Source organism: Aythya fuligula, chromosome 1 (genome assembly GCF_009819795.1).
Source record: "Aythya fuligula isolate bAytFul2 chromosome 1, bAytFul2.pri, whole genome shotgun sequence".
Taxonomy (NCBI): domain Eukaryota; kingdom Metazoa; phylum Chordata; class Aves; order Anseriformes; family Anatidae; genus Aythya; species Aythya fuligula.
This window is the reverse complement of record NC_045559.1, coordinates 162,167,486-162,192,030: the sequence shown is the minus strand read 5'-3', so window position 1 is coordinate 162,192,030 and position 24,545 is coordinate 162,167,486. Positions and strand designations below refer to the sequence as shown.

General features: G+C 35.9%; 1 long non-coding RNA gene across 2 annotated transcripts in view; it reads right to left on the bottom strand.

Annotated features, from left to right (window-relative positions):
* LOC116499407 overlaps positions 1-24,545 on the bottom strand; it is a 61,692-nt gene that overhangs the window by 26,716 nt on the left and 10,431 nt on the right. The window contains exons 1-3 of one of the 2 annotated variants that reach the window (XR_004254232.1): positions 8,019-8,211; positions 7,760-7,888; positions 3,107-3,236 (exon numbers count right to left, since the gene is read on the bottom strand). This is a non-coding gene — a long non-coding RNA (uncharacterized LOC116499407). Of the gene's footprint in view, positions 1-3,106; positions 3,237-7,759; positions 7,889-8,018; positions 8,212-24,545 lie in introns of those variants that run through there. The other variant, XR_004254234.1, reaches the window with a different exon arrangement.

Genomic DNA, 24,545 nt, shown 5'->3' with positions numbered 1-24,545 from the left:
TCAGTGACTATACATCTCATTTTGGATTCCCATCTGGGTGCCTAAATGTAGGTGAAATGAACACACCTTTAAGCCATGTTCACTTATTTTCTTAATATTATCTTCCAGGAGTTAATTTGATTAAATCCCTTTTAGGACAGATGAAGAACCTGCTTGCTGGAAAAACCTTGTAGGCCACAGTTAAAATTCCCTGTATAAACTCTTCTACATCTCACCCCTGCTGCATACCTTAACTGAAATTTCTTGTGCTGCTGTAGGGCAGGATCATGTCTGATCAACATTTAAAAAAAAAAAAAAATCAGTCTCACAACTTCATCCTCTGACATTTTAAAACGTCTTCTGCAATCAAATTCGTAATGTTTTGACCAGTTTGTTTTCAACGAGTTGTGTAGCATTGAAATAGGCTACCCAGGGAAGTGGCTGAGTCACCATTACTGGAGGTCTTGAAGAAACATGTAGATGCAACACCTAGTAGCATGGTTTCGTGGTGGACTTGTCAGTACTAGGTTAAATTTTGGACCAGATGATCTCAGAGGTCTTTTCTAACCTTAAATAATTCTATGATTTAGATTAAGTGTAAAGGTCTACTAAGGATATGTCAATATCTGAGTGAGTGACTTCTGGTTCTCCTTAAATTAGTGAAGAGGTCAAGAGAAATTCATACTTTTAGATCTGGCTTATTATAGAGATCTACAAGAGGATGAGATAGATAGCCTACAGACAACAGTGTCTCTTCATTGATCTGGGAGTTTAAAGGTAGATGTAACAAACACCTACAGTTGGTCAGTTGAAATACACCAGAGTAGACAATGTATTCTTTCCTTAATTCTGGAAATTTCCTGTAAATCTCATTTATATCTATCACACAAAGTAGCACTGTCTCAGGATTTACTTGTATCAAAACTTCTGTTTCTGTTTTTATACCCACAAGAAAACTAGTCTGAACAGAAGTTTGACTTTTTTTTCCACCAAATTAGGATGAAAAGACAAAGTAATGACTTCCCCTATTGAATTAATATTTTTTAATAATGTTATGTGACCCATGCTATGTGGCACTGAAACAGGCTCCCCAGGGAAGAGGTCATGGCACTGAGACTGCTAGAGTTCAAGAAGCATTTAGACAATGCCCTCAGACATATGGTCTGTTTTTTAAGCAGTCCTGTGTGGAGCCAGGAGTTGGATTTGATGATCTTTGTGGGTCCCTTCCAACTCAAGATATTCTATGATTTTGTGATCATATTTTTTGTCTAAACAGTGTAAAAAAAAAAAAAAAAAACACATCTTAATGTAAAATTTAAACTTTTGACCTTAAAATAAAACAAAAAGGTTGAAATAATTCATTACAGTATGATTCAGAAATCTTAAGGTAGACATCTGAAGTAGCACAGATGCATCACATCCTAGATTTGCGCAGTCCTCTCCACAAGGTATAGCTGGCAAGTTGCCATTCAGATGCATGACATGGTGCCAGGTCTCCATCTATAGCTCCCATCCCAGACCATAATCTGGAGTTCACCTTTGCCAGCTGTGTCTGGTCCACTCCTAGCAGCACAGGCAACATGGGAGCCTTTTCCAGCCTGTGTCTGTGCCTTGTGAGTCAGACAATTCACTGCAAAATTTTATTGCAGTGGGAACAATCAACAATCATGCATATGACACAGAGACTTTGGCTACCAACACTGGTCATTGAAATTATTGGGGAGATGATGGTGGATCAGAGAAAAGACTATCTGATGTTCTCAGAGCAGGGATTCAGACAGTGATATACAAAGGCCAGACTGCTTACTCTCACCGTTGTCTTTGCAATTTTTTTAGGGGAAATTTGTCTCTGCATCCCACTCTCTACCCTTTCTCTTCTCTTCTTATTCCTGCTGTCTCTGTCATATTATATCAATGACACAAAAAGCTTCTTGACTGTATGCAAATCAGAGCACAGAATTTGCACTTAGGTAAGTTAAAGCAGTAGATGTGATTCAAGTGTCTTTCTTAGGTAAATTGATCTTCCACGGACACAGTTTGTTCTAGGAAGGTGAACAGCACACCAGATTAAAACAAAACAAAACAAAACAAAACAAAACAAAAAAAAACTTGAAAGGGAAAGGACTTTTTCTTTTTTGTTGCTTGTTTGTTTCCTTTTTTTTTTTTTTTTCTTTTTTTTTTTTTTTTTTTTTCTGAAATCTGTCTTATTACAGCATCTGCAACCACCACTGACTTCACCACAGGCTGTACACTTTACAACACTGAAAACTGAGACATTATAGTTCTTTCCATTCTGGACCCAGCCAAGAAGCTAAATAAGTTCCTGACTAGCTCAGAGACACTTCTGGCTCTTTACTATATCATGGTAATATTACATCTGGAGCTGTTAATTAATACATTTTAAAGACATATTTAGTCTTAGTTATAGCAGATGTGGCACTGTTAATGCTCTGCCATTCCACCCTAGGTTCTCTTCACTCTTTGAACATTACCTTTTCATTTTAACAAGATTTTCTCTTCCATTGGATTTTTTTTTTCAAATATCTGTTAGTTTGGAGGGGGAGGGAGGTAATGGGGGAAGAGGTGTTTGTTTGTTTTGGTTTTGTTTTTTTCCATTACAAGCAGGTGTATAAGTGATTGGTTTATACAAAATTTCAGAGGGATTCTTTTTCAGATCATAGACCTATAGGGAATATCTAGCTAATTTAAAATGCTTCACAGATTTACACTGAAAGATATTCCATAAAAGAATGACACTACAAGTTACATCAAACAAGCAAACATTTGTTATGGGGACAGTAAAATTTACTTTTCACAAAAGGAGCCTACAGTAATAATGCATTCAATTCTATTTCCCAGAATGCTTCTTAAGTATGTTAATAAAGTCTTTATTGTGTCTGCTTATAAAAGTCGCCACCATTTCCCATTAGAAAGTCTCTGTTTATTCATCAAACATTTACTGACAGTGACTGCTGGGAGCAGGCTCAGATTTCCACTCCATTACACGTTTGTGGCATAAAACACATTAATTATAGATATATTACAATATTCAACTCATTGAGGAAAAATTAGATGATCAAGGCTCATTTTCCTTGACAATAAGCAAGTTAATGAAAATACTAATTACCTGATGATGAAGTGGAGCCTTCAGGATTGAACGCTTAGCATCTGTAGAAGAGCTCTGTGAATCTAGCACAGAATATTAAAGCCAGAAGCACTGAAAGTCTGAAGGGTGGTTCACGAGGTCATCATATGCCCTTTAATCACAGGACAGAGAGTAGTTAGTTCATGATATAAACTTTTATATGCAGCTTTTATATATGTCATGAAAAGCCACACAAGCACAGTGTTATTTTAAAAATATATATTTTTTTTAATTAATAGATACATTGTCTAGCTCAACTTTTTGTAAAGGAACTATGAGACCTAACCATGATGAACTGCAGTATACAGAGCTAGGAGAACACTAGAATGAAGAAGAATAAGGAACAGTCACAATACTTCCTTCATTTTCTCTGATTTCAGATAGTTGTAATCAAAATTAATGGCATATGAAGCTAAACCATTTCAAATTCAGGAGATTCATCCATTTATCTATTTATTTATTTATTTTTATTACAGCCACTTACATTTTTGTTCCAGTGCAGTTCTTTTTTTTACCACTTCCAACTTAGACTGTAAATTGGAATCACCGATTATGTCATCCTCTGGTTTCTTTCCAAGATCAATTTTCTTTCTCATCTGCTTTTGACATTTCACCAATACATCTATGTAACTTCTGAGGCTGGGGAGCTCCCTTGACTCTGGACTGCATACCCCAAAACATTCTGAAACACTGTTCTCACTGCCTGATAAAGACAAAAGTATCTTTTCTGTTTATTCAGATTTTCCCCCCATCATTGTGTTTGATAGTATCTTGTTAGCAATTAAACATGCAAACATATTTCCTCATATATTGGGATTTTCCCAAACTGCTAAATAATAAATAATAATATTTCCAAAGTATTTCATCTTCTGAATATAGTGTTTAACTAAATTTTTCCATTCACAGATTTTCTATAGGAATCAGTACTGTATCACCTGGTAAACTAATATAAATACTTTCTATTTGCCCCAGGACCCTGTTGTAAGTTGTGGGTAACAAGATCTCCAGTGTGACTTATTCTGCTGACACCTACTTTCTACCATATTCTGCTTGTGAAAAGATAAGCTATGAAAAGTTGACAACCTCATTTCTAGGAGCAGGATAGTGGGAAGTTTGAAGAGCACAAATGAGTATATTAGTGAAAATCTACACTGTGTGACAAAGGTTTCATGGAAATACCATACAAGTTCTGATTTTTTATTTTCAAGGCCCTTACATTTGGGCACTCAAAATGCAGTTTATCATGTTAAACTTCATATTGCAACAATTGCTACTTCTTTGTAGCTTGATGTTGTCTGTAGCATCATACTAAAGGAGCCAATCAATATCACTTCCCATATAACAAGAAAATATCTATGTAAAAATAATCCAACATCTTTCCAAAACATTTCAAACTATCATCTGAAATCATTTTGAATAAATTTCTTTAAAGCGTTCCATTCCTCCTGTTCCTTGAAGTGTGTGTTTTTGTATCATCTTGTCAGAAATCACTGGCAATGGACTGAAAAAGTAGAATGAGCTTTTAACCTGATAAAACACAGAAAGGCATACAACTCAGACTTCTCTTGTTATTGATCCTTAGCATATCTCCATATGTGGAATTGAAGCTTTTATTTTATATCCCTGAGTTTTTGCTGAAATGGGATGAAAACAGCACAAATACTATGAGCACTTTGAAAACAGCTAGAAAAAAAAAAAAAAAAAAAAAAAAAGGCACCCACAAGCATTTCCACTCTTCAGGAGGCACATAAGATTTAGCAGAAGCTTTCCTCAGAAGTGTCATCTAAGATTAGTCATATTTCTTTATTTTGCTGGCTGGCTAATCCCACTTTATGTACTAAAGAGGGACATGGAGAATATTTTGACTGAAAACATGAAAACTGTACTTATGTTAGCAGTCTCCACATCTTCTCCGCCACAGACAGCAACTATAGGTCTTTTATACCATTTTCTGAGAAACTTTGTGATCTTAATATTCCACAAGTTTATTAAAAATATTTAAAATGGCTGCTTTACTTCAGACTGGACATTCCTCCGATTTGCCCCTGACAATTGCCAGTAGTGAATGCTCAGGAAAAACAGCAGCAAGGGTGCACTTCCATACACTTCCTCTGTCAGCTTTCAGAGATCTGTAGAGTGAATAGTATTCATCATCTGATATTTCTCCATGCAGTTTATATTCGTTTTGCTATAATTTAGAATTACAACACAAACACAAAATAAGACTATCATCTAATCTATTTTTGCAGTCCAAGATTTTTTGAGTCTTCCATTATTAAAGATAATTTCTTAGCAAATTTACTAGCTAGAATCGAAAAGGGGGCATGAGATCCATGTTACAGTTATAACTTCCAGCATTGTCACTGCTCATAGAGTGTACAGGAAGAACTAGGTACCTAAAAACATGTAGAAAAAACAAAATACTGAGCAAAGGGCTACCTAAGTCATTGTGTGAGAAATGACATGGAGAAGGATGTACTTCTTAGCTTCTCTACTAAGTGCCTATACTCAGACTGAAAGGGAAACACACATTCAAATGGCATATATAATCCTGAACACACCTCTCAGTATAGGTTTCTAGTTAGAGTTATATTTTTATTCTGATGGCAGAAGAAGAAGGAGAGATATTGACTCTTTTCGTAGTTTATAAAGTAATGCATACTTTGGAAACAAGATATGATGATTCCTGTCCTTTATCTGTTTGACTGAAATCCCATAAACATATGGGAAGATGCATTGGCCAAATACTATAAGCAAAACAGATAGCTATGAAACCTGTTGGGGTTCATGAATGAGATAGATGTACAGTGTTATCAAGATTTGAGTGGTTCTTCTCATCTCCTATGAAAGAATAGAGATGACATATGTTGCACATTGCTAAGGAATAACCCCCTTAAGGCCAACTGGCCACCTTCACAATGCACAGCATTTGGTCCTGCAGTTATCTATGTTCTATGGCAATGGGGGCCTTGTGACCCTGGAACATGATAATTATACTCTTAGTTGTTTTTTTGTTTGTTTGTTTGTTTTCAGCTCCGATGGTCCAAAATAATGTGTCTCAGCCCAGAAAGGTGGTGTTTTCATAGCATAATACGGAAGAATTTGTTGTATACTTTGAGATGCCTGAGGATGCAAAGCCAACTGCACTAGTGTTGGAAGACTGTCTAGGACAGAGGGAACTAAATCAGTGTAGAGTCATATCTATGTTGTCAGCTGTGCTGAACTATCTCCAGAATGACATTTGGGGTTTCTTTTCACTAGGCCTAACTGGTCATTCTAAAAAAGATGTTTGGAGCAAACTGATATGGTACTGAGTTATTTGACAGCATGGAAATATAACTACCAAAATCATTCCTGCCATATTCTCTTTCTGGTTTGACCTGTTCTCACTTTGTTTTCATGTTCTTCACTGATAGATCAAAAAGCACCTCTTCAACACATCTGTGCTCTGACAGCAATGTAAACTGAAATTGCAAGTAGACAAGTATCTGGTCCCTTAGCTCCTTCACTGAAGGCCATGCTTAGATACACTATTGTTTTTTGTTGTTATTGTTTTGTTTCTTTTACGTTCTTTCACATTTAATTGATTTTTCCAACACATGTCATTCTTTGTAAACAATGCTATAACTTTATTCATTCACCTTACTGTTTCACAGAGGAACACATGTCTAACAGGAATCATATATTGTTAAAAGACTTAGTCTGTGCAAAGGAGAAATATCAAACTGTATTATATGCAATTCCAAGTTTTGATGTAGAGAGTACAGACACATTTTACATATATGCACACACAGAGTTTGGGATGCAAAAAGCCTTCATACAAGCCCCGTAATCTAAATCTAGGAGCTGGTGTTGCTGTAGACAATAGTGCAGATGTAATTATGGGAAAAAATATTTAGAGTTTCATCTTTATATCCATCTTTTGTGTGCTAATATGGATCTACCTAAGCAACATGAAAGCTTCAGCAGAATTTCAGAGAAAAAAAATAGATTTTTGTCATGTAAAATTACGTAAGATACTTTCAAAAGAAGTTCTGCAAGGCAGTTCCCAGCAGTTTTATAGACTCTATAAAATTGACCATATTTTACTCGGTTCAACAGTCAGAATTCTCATTTGACATCAACAGGAATTTTGTATAATTCCCTATCAGTGGGTCAAGTCACTGTAATGTGATATTTCTGCCTCCATTTCAGGAGCAAAAAGTTTAATCACAATAGAAAAATAGTCAAAATGATGGGTAAAGTAAAAAAAGAGATCTATTTGTGTGTGTGTATCTTAAACACAGTAGCACACATTTTGAAAACAGTTTGTCACAGGGATGCCACAGGAGAGCATCCTCAGGCAAGATGAAGAAGAAACAAGCAACTACACATTACCAGTACAGAACATGTACTGTACAAGCAGAACAAACTCAAACTTTGTTTAAATTGTGGTTCAACATCAGTCACTATTACACTCTGAGGTTTCAGAACCAGTGCAAAATTCAAACTTTTCAACTGAAGGGTGAAACTCTGTCCCTTTCCAAGGCATATTTATTTCTCATTTTTCTCATATTTAACCAATCTCAGCTGTCTGTCTCAGGTCCTGCAAGTGAAAAGATACAGGTAGGTGCCCTGCGCTGAGTTTAGACTTACTTGTAGTAGTCCTCCACAGTTTCTGTTCAATTCGTAGTCACAGGTTTCCTAGTCATATCTTGAAAATGAGGAGATGCCACTTCACACTGTCACTCTGTCATAGTCAGGACACCAGAAGCATTCTCTGGTCTGGAAATATGAGAAAAGCCATAAAAAGAACACTTACACTAGTCACCCCAACATGGGACTCAGTTGCCTGAACACACACTTCTAGTCATATTTGAAATAACCCAAACTCTCCCTCCTAGTTTCAACCTACTCTTCCAGGACGGACGGAGTTTTCAGATGGTCTTATATCATATTGGCAATCCTATGGAGTTGTACAAATCCAATGGCATCTCTGATGGCACTAAAGAGTTCTGTTTAAAAATCTCACCTAAATTCCTGATTACTCTCTAAAATTAGACAAAAAGAATGCCAGCCATGTTACATAGCCTCTCCACAGCTCATTGTGCATTTTTATCCAGATTTCAGGTGTATTTATGTATTTACATGGGAGGATGGGATACCAGAACGATTTTTCTAAACAGCTAAGCAGCTTAGTTGCCCATTTTCCATTGAGATCAAGAGAACTTGGGCACCTAACACATTAAGTAGTTTTAAATATTTTATCTGCATCTCTCAATAATTTATATTTTTAGAAATCGTACCTCTTGCAGTAAAAATCTACTGGTATTAACAGCTTAAGCCTATTCACATTTCCCAGTTAAAAGAACCCAACAAACTAACATCAGAAATTATTCAGATTTCTTCTTTTACACACCAGCTTCAGTTCCTTTTGTATTTGACTCCAACCTTCAAAATTCTGAGCAAAAGCCCATTTGGTTTTGTAGGGTTCAACAGCCCTTATAAATTTCATCTGTCAGTGAAAACAAACTCCGTTTGTGTTAGTTACTTGCAATACCACTCAGTCAAAAATGCTCTTGTTCCTGGGGGCTGTGAAATGATCCTGAACACAACTCAGGATCCTGTGAGCATTCATTACCACAGTGGTGATTACCCATCTTTTGTGTTTTGGATAAGGGACCTGATTCCTCAGAAAACATATGTATATATTTATATTAACCTTTCTATATTTTATTGGATTTTGATTACAGCTTTCGATTCCATGTAAATCAGAATTAACTACAAAGAAGACAATGGACTAATGCTAAAAAAAAAAAATAATAATAAGGGCATAAAGTGACGGTGCAAGGAATCAGGTCCTAGTACATATTTCCAAGCAAGTGCTAGAAATGTTCAGATGGCCATTGTCATGTGAATATATTGTTGTATTTCCCTGACTGCTTCAAACCACATACATGACAACTTTCTGCAATGCTTGTTGAGATATTTAACACATTCATAACAGATCCACAATCAGAGAATATGCTAATGATGCCAAACCCTGAATGTTATCAAGGGAAAATCAGGGATGCTACATGACACTCCTTACATCATTCTACTTCATGTAGTTTGTCTTGAATCAAAAACTCAGAGTAAAAACTGGAATGACTCTTCTGTAACACTGCCTCAAAACACAAGCCATTCCTCCTTTATAGACTTTTAAAATTCTTATCTGTGATTCAAATAGGAGACATTTTCCCACTGCTAATACATTAGATATTTCTGAGAGGGGCACATTTTTCTTCCCTAGTTTAATCTCTAACACTTTCAAAGTCTTCAGAGGCTTAGTGCCTAGCTCTAGATATTTGTTAATGTGATTTTTCTGACCTGAACATTTTTCTATAATTTCATCCCTCCAGCATGGCATGTTACATTTAAGTTAAAAAGACTGTAGGGATACAAAGAAGGAATTATTTTCCTAGAGTCTGAAGTTAAATTCTAACGTTTACAAAGAACAAGTTGAAAAGAAACCTTTAATGTCTTAATTCATAAAGATGTTAATTTTGACAGCTAAAATATAATACTTACAAAAGAATGAAAGGAAGGAAAGAAAACAGTCTTCTTTACCTCTAAAATGCTTTCTTCTTTGTATGTAGCAGGTGCCCCAAGACAAGTTATACTGCCTGCTTTAATTTGTCTTTAATATCAGATGTGCCTTATTGATTTCTTCTGTGTATGTTTTCATTCTGAATAATTCAGAGACACATTTTTTTCCCATTATGGTCAATAGCCAGAGAAAATTCTGAAGATAATCAATTGAGCTCTGCCTGACGATTACTAGTGTTGATATCCCCTGAAGTGAGGGAGTCGGAAAGGCCAGGGATAATATGACACAACAGTCAATCAGTGCAATCAGTAGAAGTATCAACACTGTCTGTATGGTGAGAGCCAGACCCACTCCAAGGATCCAAACAGCTCCTAAAAGTTCAGATGCTTGGCTTCTTGTCATATGTTACACCAGATGGACTATGTAAGACTAGATTCAAAAAGCCTCCCTGACTTCTCATACCCCCTTTCTCAAACTGATAGGATCATAAAACAGCTGTGTTGTATGACTTACATAACATACAAAATGCTTTATTTCACTTTTATCTCTTTTTAAGTTCTGATCACAAATGCCTTCACAGAAATGAGAAGGATGAACATTTGGCCAAAATAAGACTTGTAAAAACAGAAAGATTATTTTAATTTAGACCTAATACTCTCTTTAGTTAGAGACCACATATGACCACCCTTGTAATTCCAATCACACCCTTCCACATAATCATAGTACCTCACATTGAATTTATAGTGGAAAAATGTATTTTTCATTGTAGAAATCTCATGAAGTCACTAATAGTAGCTGACAAATTGTAGTCCTAAATAGTGTATAACTACTGACTTGAGGCTTAATGCAACTTCAGCTGAGTCAAAGCAAGACTCTGATTGACAGTAAGCACACATATATATGTATGCATAACTGTGCACCTCTGCTCCAGTGAATAGATCCAGCGAGTCTCTGAAGAAAAGCAACTGCCACGCAGGCCAGTGAGCTATAGCTATGCAGCTCACCACTTCTACTACCTAAATTCATAAAATGGCAACATATGGAATTAAGCACTAAATAGTTTAGAACTAAATAGCTTAATGGTAATCCAATGTGTACAAAGTAAAGGAGTAAATTGGCAGCACTAGCTCAGTTTCCCATGGATAACTTATTTATAAATCTCTCTGTGATTTATTATTAATCTCCTTATGCAATAATCACTCATGCATATAAACATGGCTAAGCTTAAAAATTATATTCTGATTCATGTTTCTTTACAAAAGAAATGTTTTGACTATGAAACTCAAATCATCACTATTTTAAAGGTTTTGAAGACATTAAAGTGAAAAATTATGGAAAATATAATTTTTGATAGTTTCAGGTTTCTTTAATATTTCACTTTTCATCAAGGTATGATGGGAGAAATAAGATGAGAGTCTTACTCTCAGTTAAACATATCACAACTAATCTGAAGCCTTTAAAAAAATAGAATTAGTTTAATTAAAATTAACACAGTTTACTTTTAAATCAGAGACCTGGACCATAAAAAATACTTGTTAATTTTTTTTTCTCAAAAGTAAAGGTACTTCCTCATAAATATTAATGTGCTTTCTATGTTACAAACATATGTGATATGCTCCAATTATTTTCATAAAAGTAGGTCACTATGCATTTTACTCCTGTTTTCCATATTCCCATGATCATGAAACACACTATGATTCTTGTTCCACAGTCCAGGAAAACACAACCATAAAAGCAGTTGATGTCTAGAGCCAAAACAGTGCACACAGTTGGGATGAAGTTTGTGTACTGTAAATGATCCACTCTACTGCAGCACTATATGAAGCAATAAACATATGCTGCAATTGATTAACACAGAAGTGAAGCTGAGGTACTTAATCAATTGCAAAAGCCACTTATTATGAGTCTATTATAAAGCAATAGGGATTTTACGGTTATTCAATGAGCTGAAATATGGAACAGGAGGAAATAAAAAGGATAATGTTACGCTTTTCTGTAGAAAATGTCCGAGTGCCTTTTAGCAGCCTTTTCAGCAAGTAGGAAGTGAATGCTTCAGAAATCAAATAAAACTAACTGAAGGCACAGCACAGCTTGCATCCAAGCAGTTCACCTCTTCCCTCCCCAAAATGGGGTGGTATGCTGATTTCTGGGCAGAGTCTTCTGCCCATGACCCCAAGCTATGCCCAAATATTTGTAAAGAAAAGGCAGGTCAGCACCAGCCAAGTCCACATCAAGTCCAGGACCACAACAGAGACTAACCGGTATTGGTCCTCAGGCCTACACCTTGGGACTGTTGAGTTTATGAGGCCTAGCAAATGGGAATAAAAATGTACCTCTGGCAAATCCAGAAACTGGAGAGCAGAGAAGAGAAATTCAATGCAGTTGAACATTACATGTTTTAAGATGTGTTTCTTGTGAAGACAAAATAGGTTTTCAGACTCCAAGGCCAAGATTTCTAGCTTCAGATCAAAAGACTGACATTTTGGTTAAGCTACCTCTACAGCCAGTGAAGGATGATGGATACTTGTGGGGAGTGATTCACCTCATTTATCTAGACATCTCAAACTGGGATGAATTGCCTTGTGATGGCAATATGCTTGTTACAGCATATTTTCTCTGTGCTTTTGTACTACTGTCCCTAATAGTAAGCAAATGCCCCAAATCAGTATAGTTTTCATTTCTTCTTTTCCACTAAAACTTTTATCACATTCAGCAATGTTTAATTTCCTCCATGAAATAATGTGGCTGGATAAGAGTCTATGTCAAGCCTTTGTGGAAGACCATCATGTCTGTCCTTTCTACACCACTCTCCCCTTTTCTGTCTGCAATATTCCTATTCAGCTGCTGGTCTGCACCTTTTTTCTTTGTTCTCCCCCACACAACTGCAAAAACAGTGGAAAAAAAAAAAAAAAAAAAAAAAAGTGTTGCAATAGAAAGTATTATCTCAGTGATACTTCCTGCCCCTGAGAAGCAATAGCAGAAGCAAAACAAATACAAGATCTTCTGAAGCGCAAGTTGTGGAAGCCATCAAAATGCTGGTGTGCAGCTGTCAAACCTTTCATATGCACAAGTAATGCTCCAAGTAACACCTCTGTATGACTTAAAAACTTTCCTTGCAGCAGTTTAAGATGCATAATTCTCTCTCTAACCCCACTCAGTACTAGATTTTTTGTTTGAAAATGAAAAATGACTAGACTGCCATTTCCAGACAATATCAAAAACCTCTGGAATCCTTTTTTACTCTAGAGATTTTTGTCAATACAAAGCAGAGCCATGTTTGTTTAAGGAATTAGTTAAATTTCACCAGTTCTCATTTGATTGTAATCCAGATGTTACATAAAAGAACACAACATTTAATTTTTTACATAGCAATTGTTCTTTATTTCAAAGAGAAGGAAAAAAATTTAGAACTCCTTGGCTCTGAGCCTCTGTCAGAAAGGGCAACCCAAGAGAATCATTAACTGTGGGGTAATCTTTTTGCTCATGGATGTAATATTAATGTAGTTTCTGTAGTCTACCTATTAAATGAATTGGAATGAAGGATTTTATCAGATGAAGCTTCTGTGAATAAAACAAATCTTATATAAAATTCACTAATTAAGTATATTACCACCAATAATGTTGCAGTGAGCATATCAGTAGAAGCTGACTTCCAGGATTGATATATTTCATTGAGGATTTGATACTAGCAGATTTGAATTAGAAGTGCTAAATTTCTTTTCTCCTTCCTGTGAAGCTGATTTCTTTATAAAACCTTACATAAAATATGTAGAAATACATTATGGTAAGCAACACCAGACTTTAATTACCAATATAATTTACTGAAAACTTAGTGTGTTACCAAACTTCTGTTACTACTCTGCAAGCTCCCACATTTTTCTTATGTTAATATTTCCTTTTATTAATACCAAAGGAGACTAAGTAAAAACAGTAATTTCACAGACATTTATACTCATCTGAAATCATTTTAAAGTGACATTTATGAATAAAGTGTTACTACAATTTTAGTAATATGGTTCATAATCAGTGTCATTACTTCCTCCTATATACAGATCTAAAAAAAAAAAAAAAAGTGAAGCACATTCATAGAAAGTTTATTTTTGTAGAGCTGTTTAAAATTATCTATTAAGTTGTCTATAAAAGGACATGTCATCCTCAGATCCTCAGATACATGGACTTCTATTTCATAAGTCAAGATATTACTGTAGGTACGAGTTCAAGCTTCATTACAGGGCAAGTTTAACAACATTTCAGATAAACTCCATTCACCTTAAGGTCTCATATGACATATAAACTTCATGCATATTGCAGATTTCCCTCTTCAGTGCATACAAACAAAAGTGTACAATTTTTTCACCATCAATTTGAACATAAAGGCCCCTTTCCAAACACCTCCTCCACCCTGTCCATTTGTTAACGTATCCACATATAAGGATATAGATAATTTTTAAGCTCAATAATCTTTATCTTGCCTCCTGCATCATTTCTCTTCACATATCGTCACATGCAAACTTTTTTTGCAGTGCTCTGGGCCAGATTCCTTCTCCCCAAGTAAATGTGCCCATTGTCAACCAAGCAGATAGCACCTAGGATTTCATCAGCTACTTTTTTTTTTTTTTTTAACTTCTCTCTGTGCTGCACATTCCTTGGAACAGGGTTTTCCCTCAAGAGTTTGAACTAGAGCTTGCATATAGTGCACACAAATGGATAAATATCTGAGGTGACTAGTAAACCATTGTTTAAGCTGCTTATAGGGCAGAGCTGCGGGGGCAGCAGTACCTCTTGTAGGGTAGAAACAATCTGGGGTGGGACTAGGAGTAACTACACACCAAGATCTGCCAGCTGTTTGGGACTTTTCTTTTAATGGTAGCATACTGAAAAAAAAAAAATATATATATATATATTAAAAAAATAAAATAAAATAAAATTTAAATAAATAAAACATGATAATGATAATGATCATTAAAAACAAACAAAAAAATATCTGTTCCCTTTAAGGTAGAATTCAGAGTGAGAGCAATGCTGTCATCCAGGATTGCCTCTCATCTATGACTATATTCTTTGTTTGTTTCCTAATGATGTTTGAAAGGATGTTTGAAAAGGATGTTGTATGGTAGTAGGAACAACGAAGCAGTATCCTAAATAACAGTGATTGGTCATATTTAGACTGCTTACTTTATGTACCTCTTTGAGACAAATTTCATCCTACAACTAGAATCATTGCTTTTACCACTAATTGTGATAGCAATTTTCTCTAAAATGTTTGCCATAAGGCTTCAAATGAAAGCAAATCCACAGACTCTATAGTCACATTTCAGATGCCCAAACATAGGTGCTAACTATTGTTAACTGAAATTCTCAAGAGTATCCAAGATGTCCATGTAGGGATGACAGATAATTCTAACTTTGTGCACTTGTAAAGTTTTGTATTACTAGAATGTTTTGGTCTCCCTTTTAGCTTGCTTAGCAAAACCAAACCAAACCAAACCAAACCAAACCAAAAAAAATTGGCTTGATTCAAACTGCAGCTGTTGCTTTGGTTTCACCAAGTATCTGACAAAGGAGAGACTTTCCAATTCACGCTGTATTTTTATTGGTTATACCATAGTGAAGAGGCAACTCAACTTAGGAAATATCCATACTTTCAGGTACTTGTTCATATTCTTTTTGTTTTTTCCATCCAAGGACAATCAATTTATTGAACCTTTCTTTAGGTCTTAAGGTTCCTCAATATTATATCATTCTTGTTCTCTGCTGGACTCTTGCCCTTTGTCTATACCTTTCTTTAGGTTTGGAGCCCCAGATTAGTCAAAGAGATTCCCTGAGCCTCCAACTGCAATGCAAAACAGTAATCTCCCTGACTTATACATGACAGTCCTGTTAACACATCTGAGAATCAGTTGCCTTTTTTTTTCTTCAAGAGCTGGTATATTTGGGGCCAAATATATTTTCAATATATCAAGATCATTTTGACTTCTGGCCTAATATAATTAGATCTTGTCTCCCTTCTCACTTACAAACGTCCTTAGTTCAGTGTCATGAACAAAATGTACAAATGCAGTTTCACTTCCATCATCCAAATAATTTATCTAAATCCTGCTCAACACAGGCTTCTGCAGGATCTCTTTTGAAATGTTCTCACAATGCAATTCATAATTGCTTTTAAGCAAAGTTTTCCACCTCTGACACAGTGTACCAATGATTTCATTCAGCTGTTTCTCTGATTTGCTTATGAAAGTACATAGGAGTACTTATTATGGAGTGTACAGATTGATCCAAAATTTAATTGTCACATAATTATAACCTATCTTTACATCATCTACTGATTCTTTTTTTTCATTTTTCATTTTAAAATGAAGTTAAATTGGGTTGCTATTGAATATAGACTGAGTTTTCTATATTTCCCTTACTTTTTGCCCCACTTTAACTGTAAATGAGCACCTCTACTTTACCATTCTAGTTCAAATCAAGAGCATGATTCTAAAGCAAATGTCATGTTGGATCTCATGCTTTTTGGTTCACACTGTGGAGCAGTCTCAAAGGCTTCCTGAGTTCCTTCTAGATTAAACTAAACTGGAATACACTGGTCAAAAGCCCACTGCAGGTGTTCCATGGGACCAAACAGAAGTCAATTTGAAGAATTCCCAACCAACCAACCAACCAAACAAACAAACAAACAAACAAACAAAAACATATTGAAAAAAATGTTTTGAAGACCCTACTTCCATGCCAGCTCTGCCTCTACATAATAATACTATGCTGCACTACTTGCTGATGTACACAGCCTATATGCCCTTCTTCCAATCTCACATTAATTCACCAAAGTGACAGCTCAGAAATTGCTTCAGCAAGTGTCCTCTGAATTTTAGGATGAATTTTGTCAGGGTCTACTGACAAATTATGTTAACTTTTTAAAAATAGGTTTTTTTGATTATGAGAAAACAAGCAAACAAACACACACACACACACAAAACAAAACAAAACACCACAACATACTTTCTCTGCACCTTCTGTTTTTTACTTCACTTTTTTCTTTGGTAGTGAACTGATACTTTTCCTTGCTTTCTCTCTATTCCCTCCTAATGTATTTATAGAGACTTGCTTGGTTGCCTTTCATTGCTAGTTTTAAGTAATTTTACATTTTAGCCTTTCCAGGTTCTGTTATGTTTCATACACATCCTGATTCAGCTGTCCTTGTTTTCACTTTTAATATAGGTCCCTTTTTTATTCTTTAGTCCTTAAAGAGTTTCTGATTCAGCCACATTGTCTCTCTATATGCTTCCAAGCTCTTCTTCAAATCAGAATACTTTGCATTGTGCCTTTAATATAGTCTCCTTCAATAACTGCCAAGTCTCCTGAATTCCTTTATGCTTTATATTATCTTCCCAAGGGACCCTACTTACCAGTTCCCTCAGCTGTTGAAGAGTGTGTTTTTGAAGTCCATTATGCCTACTCGGCTGTTCTCACTCCTCCTACCTGTTTTCAGAATGATGAACTTGTGATCCCTTTCACCCAAAGTTATATTGCACCACCAGATTTTCATGAACTCTTCCCTGTTAATCAGGCTCTTAAAATATCCATTCTTTCCACACAGCTTGATCTGCCACACCATATCCTGATGTCAGCAACATATTTATTTGGACAAGATAATGTAATGATTAGCAGACTCCAGTACAAAGATGAGTGTGATGATAAAATACATACAACCCAAACCAATCTATTTTATTCATCTTTGGTAGCTCTTTGTCTGTTTTATAGTGGTCAGTGTGCCTCAGTGAAAATTCATAATATCTGGAAGCAGTTCAAAGAACAAGGATGATCAGAGTGCAAGAAAACAGGGAACAAAAGAAAAGGTTGACATAATCAGGTTGTTCAGTCTACACAAGTCCTGACAGGAGGTGGGATTACATTTTATGCATTTATTATTTTTTTTAAGGGGGGGTGATTATTGGTTTTGGTTTTGTTTTAAAGTGAGATTATGTGAAAAATAACAAGCCAACTATTTTTCATCTCTGTAGGGTTTAGTGGAAAAAGGAATGGGTTTAGGCTTTTACCATGTGGTTTGAGTTAGTCATCAGGCATTTTCTAACCAGGAGGTTAATAAACAATAAGATCTATGGCCCAGTAGAGAATGGATTTAAGAACTAGGTAAGAACAATTTAACAATTTATGTGCAGTTATCTGTCAGGATACTATACCCACTGTAACTCATTAAGGTGTCCCACCGACAACCAGATCACTTTGACAGCCACACAGAATAGCAGCAGCATAAAATTTCATAGGTGTCTTAACAACTTTTCAAAACAAGGGCTAAAAGGAAGCACACTATAAACAGTAAAACAAAACAAAACAAAACAAAAAAGAGTTTCTGACAACCTTGGTACCTTTTAAACAGCAAGCAAGTAATGAGTTCCATTTTTTTTTCCACCACTTTTATTTATTCTAATATTTGGCAGTATACTACTGTACTACCCAACCATTGAGCTTCTTCTCCAGAGACAAAAACTCTTGACAGACTCTTGACACAAGAATTCTTGTCACTGCTACATAATATAATGTATATAAACATTGCATGCTATTTTCAAGGACTAAGAGTGAGACTGTGTGTTCAAGCCTGCAGAGCAGAGGTGTATGAACCTCTCTACTCACCATTTTCGTGGCAGGAAACGTCATGACAGTCCTTGATATTTCCATCAACTTCTCTACTGTAGGTGAGCTGAAGTCCTAGAATATCATGCAGACTAGAGCAATTTTAAGACACATGGCCATTTTTTTCTCCTCTAGGCTATTTGCAAAGAAACAACCATCCTTCTGCTAGGCAGACTAGCTGCCACGAAAGTTACAGAGTATCCAGACAATATAGAAATGACCTTCAGACACTTAAAAGTTTCCTGCTATGCTGTATTGCAAAGGAGTTGTCATAAAGGGCTTTCCCATAGCCAAATGTGGAGTATAATGACTTGACTTCATGGTGTCTCCCTTAGACAGGTTGCTAGTGCTAGGGCCTTTGATGGTGATGTTGTTTCACAGAAAGCAAGGCAGGGTCATGAGGCCAAAAGTCTCTGACTCTGGTAGGTCTTCCAAGGCCAGGAGAGCTGGCTGCATTTGGAGGGGAGTACATGTGGCACCCTGTACAAATGGAATGCATTAGCCACACTCCCCAAGAGCTCCAGGAGGCAGAGTGCTTGCCTGAGGCACAATCCCTCCTGGAGCTCTTTCTGAGGTGATGTGTCTCTGCACTATCCCCAATGTGGCGCCGTGCCTTCAAGGCACAATTGAGTCCTTAGTGTTTTGTCCAAACTATTGCTTCAGAGCTTGAATTGATGATATGAACAAAGATAGCATAGCTCTTAACCAAAGTTAATCATCAAATATTTATGTACATTAAATACTACAGTTATTCATAGTCAGAGATAAAAATACTGCATTTTAGACAAGGCTGCCATTTACTGTATGTTTTTTAGTCTACATTAAATTCCCAGATCTTCACTACTTATCGCAAAATACCTTCCTATAGATTTTCTTATATTAGAAATACTGTGCAGAGTTACACATCCATGCTTGGCCTGATGGCCAAGCTCATCTACTCAGGCCACCTTATCCTTTCCACTTTCTGTCCACCACAGAGAAAAATTCCCTTACAATTACTATGTTTCAGTTGTTCATATGGTGTGGAGATTTTTTTCCTGTTTGTTAAAAAAAAAAAAAAAAAAAAAAAAGACTTCATATGACATTTTGTTTTAGGTGAATCATCTAAAGATCTGATTTAATGCACTCATAACTCAGGAGTTATGGTTTCCAGGGTGGCCATTTGGACTCTGCTAAAATGAATTTACTTCTGCCAAACATAAAGGTCGGAGAACAACAGCATGGAACCATGACCTCTACTTTTTGTATATATGTGCTTAGCACAGTTATGCAACACTTTTTCCTTGGGTTTCACTTATTTTGTCTGCTTAGGTCATGGTCACTCAAGGAATAAGTCTAACCTAACAACAACCCCCAAAAGAGGGAGAAGGTCTCATTCATCCTTTCCTGTTCCTACCGCTCTTCTCCCTTGGTAACAACTAAGTGGTCCTGCTCTTGTTTTTCCTAGATAAGGAACTTGTCAGACTGGTGACCTATCAGAAGCTACCTACTTCTTGTTGTTCTGTTATTGATAGAATAATTTTAAGAGAGGTTAATAAGATCAGTCAGCCCACCAAAGATCCAGAGAGCATCTGCAGTGGCATAAGATGAGCAGAAGAGGAAAGCAGGACAGGACTTCATAGCAGCAAGGAACTTAGCTCATAACACACTATGAACACCCCACTGAAACAACGGTCTAAGTAAAAACTCAAATCAAAGATGTTTCCAACAACAGGTAATCTGAAAAGAGTGCTGGACCTGACAAGAAATCTCCTTGGATTTAATGTTCTGTACCTTGTTAATAAGTAATAACTTAGTTATTGACTGATTATGTTTGCACTATAAAGACCAATGCATAAGAAAACACTAGATAACCCTATGACATAAGACAATATGATCACAGGAACACAGTGCTGAACTCAGACTAATTAGTCCTGCAGAGCAGGTAGGCTTCTTGTTCAAAGTGCCATAGTGATCTGATATATGTATATGGTTTCCAGGACCAAAGTTTGCATTTATTCTGCATGGTACTGCATTACTCAGAAATAAAAGTTGTGATTTGTGGTAGTCAAATAAATTTGATGGCCTAGTTCAGGTATGCCTCAAGAAATGTCAGTGTTTTGGGGGGGATTTTCTGATATTAGTATCAAGATCTACTTGCATAATGTTGTCTCAAAAAATATCAGTGAAACAGTATTCTAAAAAAATAAAATCCTTCCTAATACATCTAACATTCATACTGATTATGCTTCCAGTACAGAAAAAAAAAAATATTTCAAACATTCTCTTACTTAATATTGTCTTTGCTTCACAGTCACAAATGGTGCTGAGTATAACCTTATGGTTGCGCGCCTACCAGAGGAGAAACCCAGGTCAACAAACACTCTAAAATATTTTTGGTGTGGTGGGAGATCCGGGGTTATCATATACCTACTATTTTGGGTGATCGAATATTGAAAATAGCATCTTAAATTTATGAGATACCAGCTAAAAAGTTGTAAGGTATTTAGTAAAACCTTAACATACATTTCTCCTTACATGTTTGAAGAAGCTGCAGAGTTCCTTCATCACCCTTCATTTTCAAATGCTGCTTTATCCTCTTCCAAATTTCATGCCTAGTCAATGCAGGTTCTGCTTTTATTTGTAGTCAAGGCTTAAGGTAAAAAGGTGAACCACTGAAAAGCAGATTCTCTATTATAATTAATTAAAGGTGATGACGAAGGGAAACAAGATACTTGATGCTAAGCTGCCTTTTGTGTAACAAACTTATAAGGGCAAGCTCCATATCCTATGGATCCCTTCTTCTGCCTTTTCACTGCAATGTTGTCATATAAAGGAGGTAAAGTAGAACAGAGCTAAAGACTCCTTTTTTCTTTGTTTAAAACCTGTTTTGCAATACATTGATAGTTCTTAGAGCCCCAATGGAATAGAATAAGGACAAAAAATAAGTGTCAGTACGTCACATCAAGAACCATAAGTAGAAAGTTAAAGAACCAGCATAATAAATACACAATTTTTCAGGGGTGTGAGAAGGGACAGGTGAAACTGAGTTTCAGTGGTCACAGGTAAAGAATCTGGAACTGGTACCAACATCATCCTGGATGTATTATATCTTCTTAACCAGCTCAGTCATCCAAAGAGATCTGGCCAATGGCCCTACTCTCATGCTGGGAGCATCAGATTTGTTTGGCAAAATCCTCTTAAATAGGAAGGTTCAGAATAGTGGATGTTTATCATTTTTTGTCTGCAGGCACTCTTTTCAAATGCTTATTTTGAGGATTTTCTCTGTATCTGAATTATTTCATAGCTCAGTGTAGAAACTTCTAAATGCCACTGACATTAACAAGTGTTACAAAAATGATAATCTCAGTTGGACACCACAGATTGAGAACATGGCAGCTTGTTTGAGCTGCACAGACTGTCAGGGATAAGAAATGGGGAGTGCACAAAGCCAAGTGTCATTTCTGTAAGAAGAACTCTCATGTTTGAGGAAAAATCTATCAGAAATGGGAGTCAAGACAGATCCTAAAACATGCAAATCATTCCACAAATGACTGATTTGAAAACAAAAGTAAAACAAAGACTTGGGAAGGTTTTGGGGGACCAAGATAATCTTTTCAGGAAAAAAAAAATTAAATATATATATATATATACATATTACATATTAAAAAATCATAAAATTGACTGGAGAACTAAACTGGGCAGAACAGAAGAAACAAGAAAGTTTATTTACTTTGATGCCACATAGGAGATCATGTGTTTCCAAGTGTTGGAAAAAAAAAACTTTGTATAGCTACTAGAAAAGGAAACTGGAAGTGGTGTTCTTATAAAAGACAATTCTGAGCAGTGACCTGAAGCATATTAGAATTAAATGCACAACTTTGATTGTACCCATTGAGGACTGACTGCACTCAAATCTGGCTATGAAAGTTTTCAATTATTTTTATTAGACACTTCAAGGACTGAAGCTAGTCACAGGCTTTTGCTCACTATTCTAAGCAGGGTCTGCAGCAGAAATAGCTTCATATTCTAATTTCATCACCTACATTCAAAAAGCTGAGTGCATCTGCGAGTTCCAGTAAGTCTTTTCCCTTTTCCCTTTTTTTTATTTTTATATTTGTTTGTTGTTCAGAAAAACATGGCAAATTCAGTGTTAAAGAGAGTAAAACTGGAAACAGTACTAACAGTCATGGCTGAGCACTGACTGCCTGACTTCGCAGGGTGGCATAGGTACAGAAATGGCTCTTCAGTCCACATGCCATATTACAGTTTCACAAGTGAAAAAATCAAGCAGTGACCAAGAAGTGCATGTACTGGAAAAAAAGGAGAGCTGATTTTCCTCAGAGTGTGCATACTGTGACCTCATTTATAATGAGAATAGTGCTATTTGAATAATACAAATGACACATTGGAACGGAGAAGAATAGTAGATGCAGTAAAGATTCTCAGAGATTTGGAGACCTAAGTGTATCTTACTTATTTAGGACCTTCGCTTAAAGCCTGATTGATCCAGAAATTTCTTCATATTTCCACTGTCAGTAGAGGTTATCACACCAAGAACAACACAATCAGCCACCCATTCCTGTTATGCTTCATAAGGGGAATGCTTATATACATCTCCAGTTCTTTTGCTGGTTTTCATGATCAAGCTCCATTACCAGCCCAACCTTTCTTTATGATAGCAGTTCATTTCCCAACTACCTGGCAAGTTCAGCATTTAACCTAACATGATAATTTTAAATAAATAAATAAATAAATAAGGAGGAAAGAGAAGTGAGGTATTTGATACTATTTGTTAGGCAACTCTGGAGGTCATGTTCTTCAGAAGTATCCTCCCATGTCCTACTTTAGGGACCATCCACACAGGTTCATTACATAAACCAAATCCAAAAGCAAATGGTAAATGGGCCCAATCTACACCGATACATAATATGAGAGCTAAGGTTGCCTATTGCTTTTTTTCCCAGAGTCTTCTGAAACAGTATTTACAGATATGGGGAAAGGTCATGTCAAACTCAGTAGGCTTCTGGAACTTATGAAGAAGCTAATCAGCATTTACTGAATGCCCTCCATGGTGTAAATGAAAGCTGTGCACATGCTGTTTACTAAAATTGCAGGATGTTTTTCTATCAACTTGCCTTTCCTTTACGTTATGCTCTGTGATTTATATTGCTAGCTCTGCTGGGCTGTGAATATTACCATGGAGGGATATCTGAAACATGCAATTCATAATTGAAGTTGTGGATGCATGCTACTGTATCTAGGAAGCACTCTTTCCTTCTTCGATTGCTGCATGTGCAGTATCAGTTAAGAGATGATCTAAACATTTTTGAGGAAGCTGTTCTAAGTTATTACATTAGAATGTCTTTTGCAATCCATGAGAAAATTCTGAATAGATCAAAACCAAAATGGAGTTTTGAATATAGTTATACCTATTTCGGATGATAGGGTTATGCTTTTTGTAAATAAAATATTTTGGCTTTATCAAAGTAATTATTTGTAATAGGATTATTTGAAGTAAATGAATAAAAAATATTTTAGGTTTTGTATGACAGGAAATAATTTGAAATTTCAGCACATTGCACATGTTTATGATGAGCACATTCTGGAATGTGAAAACTACTATGAAATGGAAAATTCATCTTCCAATTAATTCTACTTTTTTTTTTTTTTTTTTTTTTTTAAAGTACTAAAGGCTGCAGTTGTATTTTTTTCCAGTGGTATTTTGATGCTTGATCCCAAATACTCATTAACTGTAATTTTTTTCATAAACATTCCTTTCTATTTTCATGCTGTCTTCTCTGTATATTTTTCTCCTAAAATACCATTTTGACTTTTCTAGTTATTTGACAAAATATATGTTAAAGGAGATATTTTAAATTAAGAAAAAAGGTAACTTGGCAGGTCAAGTCAGCGATAACAAGTGCTGCTGGATATTTAACAGCAGAGAACCCCTAAGTGAAGGTAACAAAAAAAGGACAGTGCTGTTTGCAGTTGCAGCTATTGGTAATAATTTTCAATGACTGAGGACAGCTGCTGGCAAGTCCCAACAAAGAGGTGCCTGGATAGTCACAAATTGGTCTGAATTGTCAATAATTATATAAATATCTGCAAAGTAAGCATTGGGTCCCAATGCTGAGAAGCCTCTTTGGCCTTGATTATGATCAAATGTACAGCCTTCCACAATATTAGGCAGTAGCTTGTGTTATGTCCTCAAGAGATAAA